The 2,500-nt window shown below is 34.3% G+C and overlaps 1 protein-coding gene and 1 long non-coding RNA gene across 27 annotated transcripts in view; one reads left to right on the plus strand and one right to left on the minus strand.

Moving 5' to 3' along the window:
* LOC136845133 (neuronal acetylcholine receptor subunit alpha-7-like) overlaps window positions 1–2,500 on the plus strand; it is a 514,118-nt gene that overhangs the window by 455,197 nt on the left and 56,421 nt on the right. The window lies entirely within an intron of this gene.
* LOC136845137 (uncharacterized) overlaps window positions 1–2,500 on the minus strand; it is a 582,337-nt gene that overhangs the window by 339,860 nt on the left and 239,977 nt on the right. The gene's annotated exons all lie outside the window — the stretch shown is intronic.

Raw genomic sequence — 2,500 nt, forward strand, 5'->3', positions numbered from 1 at the left:
ATCAGATGATAAAATAGTCCAATAATGATAAGCAATAATGATAAAAGGAGAGAGAGAGAGAGAGAGAGAGAGAGAGAGAGAGAGAGAGAGAGAGAGAGAGAGAGAAACTTTCAGTGTTTCTGAAATGGATCATACGATAAAAGTAGTCTGATAATAATAAGTAATAATGATAAAAGGAGAGAGAGAGAGAGAGAGAGAGAGAGAGAGAGAGAGAAACTCTGTTTCTAAAATTAATCGAGTGATAAAAGTAGTCTGATAATAATAAGCAATAATGATAAAATGATGATAAAAGAGAGAGAGAGAGAGAGAGAGAGAGAGAGAGAGAGAGAGAAAACTCAATTTGTAAAATGAATCAGAAGATAAAAGTAGTCTGATAATAATAAGCAATGATGATAAAAGGAGAGAGAGAGAGAGAGAGAGAGAGAGAGAGAGAGAGAGAGAGAGAGAGAGAGAGAAACTCTCAGTGTTTATAAAGTGAATCAGATGATAAAATTATTCTGATAATAATAAGTAATAATGATAAAAGGAGAGAGAGAGAGAGAGAGAGAGAGAGAGAGAGAGAGAGAGAGAGAGAGAGAGAGAGAGAGAAACTCTCTCTCAGCGTTCTAAAATGAATCAGATGATAAAATTGGTCTTTTAATAATAAGCAATGATGATAAAAGGGAGAGAGAGAGAGAGAGAGAGAGAGAGAGAGAGAGAGAGAGAGAGAGAGAGAGAGAGAGAGAGAGAGAGAGAGACTTGAATGAGTTGGAATGCGGAATATCGAGACTTAAACGAGGTGATATGCTTAATATTTCCATTAATTTGAAAAGGAAAATTGTATCTTATATTTAAGTAATTCGTGGATGTGACTCAACGATATACATTTAGCAAGTTTTTTTTTTTTTATTGGTCTGTACTGAATTAATTATTAGTCCAGGAAATTGATTTTGGTGCCATTTTAAAGATGAAAAGCTGCACTTTATCGTTGTGTTAAAAAAAAGTAAATTGGCACGAAAACTGAAATAGTCAAAATATCGAATTCGTGTTAACGGAAACCAAATTAATGTCTACACGTTGGTGTAAATAGACATTCATCAAAAATAAAATATGAGAGACGAATAAACATTCACCAAAGATAAAATATGAGATAAATGAATTTTATTTGCACTGTGCGAAACTGCACTAGGTCGGCTTTTCAGTGACATACTGTTTATTGAATTGAACTGAATATAGAATTCGGGCCAAAGGCCAAGCACTGGGACCTATGAGGTCATTCAACGCTGAAACGAATATTGACAGTAGAAAGGTTTGAAAGGTGTAACAGGAGAAAAAACCTCGCAATTGCACGATGAATCAATTGTTAGGAGAGGGTGGAAAGTAAGATGGAAGAAAGAGAATATGAAAGGAGGTACAGTAAAAGGAATGAAAGGGGTTGCAGCTAGGGGCCGAAGGAACGCTGCAAAGAACGTTAAGTAGACATACGGTTTATTGCTAATGATTGCGGAATAAAAAGTAGAAATGGAAATATTTCATGATTCTTAGCAGAATTCCCTTGACGATATTATCCTTTGAACGGTTGTGTATATTTAGTTTTCATGATAGCATTTTATTTCTGGCGTCGTTTCGAAGCTGAATGGTTATACATTATTAATAAAACGTTCAAAAGGCCAAAACAAACAAGTTACAAGGTCGATATCACAGCTTGAAATTACTCGATGATAAAAACTTCTATGTATTTCTTTAATAATTCTATCTAATTATAAAACACCTGTTAAATTTTTCCCTTTTCTAATAAAATGCACAACTAAAAAAATCCCTTTTTCACTCCTATAAAATTTATTGTATAAATTTCAGTCACTGGATTCTAAAGTATATTACTCCCCTTTGTACCAGTATGGATTCCCTAGTATTCATAATAAAATGTTAGATATAATCAACAAACTAGGAAATACTGACATTTTTATATATATATATATATATATATATATATATATATATATATATATATATATATACATATATATAGATGTGTGTTATATATATAAATGTCTAACCCACATCAGGATCGAACCCAAGTCTTTCTGTTCCACACATAATTGTGTGTTGATTACTTATACATACATACATATATGTATATATACATGTATGTATGTATGTATGTATGTATGTATGTATGTATGTATGTATGTATGTATGCATGTGTGTGTGTGTAGTTTAAACACTGGGCCGTTCATTAATGGGATGACTCCAGAAAGATATGACAGTGGATGAACCCCTTGTGCGGGAAACTTCCAAAACATTCGCGGCTACATGCACCTACACTGAAGAGTGACCAGCAGCGTATCAAGCCCACCCCCAGTAACCAACACCACACACACACACACAACACACACACACACACACACACACACACACACACACACACACACACTATACACACTGAGCCATTCACATCACTCATTGTACACGCAATCTTACGGTCCCTTCCAAATCTCCTCCATTCCATCTATCTAGCACT

Source organism: Macrobrachium rosenbergii, chromosome 13, assembly GCF_040412425.1.
Source record: "Macrobrachium rosenbergii isolate ZJJX-2024 chromosome 13, ASM4041242v1, whole genome shotgun sequence".
Lineage (NCBI taxonomy): Eukaryota > Metazoa > Arthropoda > Malacostraca > Decapoda > Palaemonidae > Macrobrachium > Macrobrachium rosenbergii.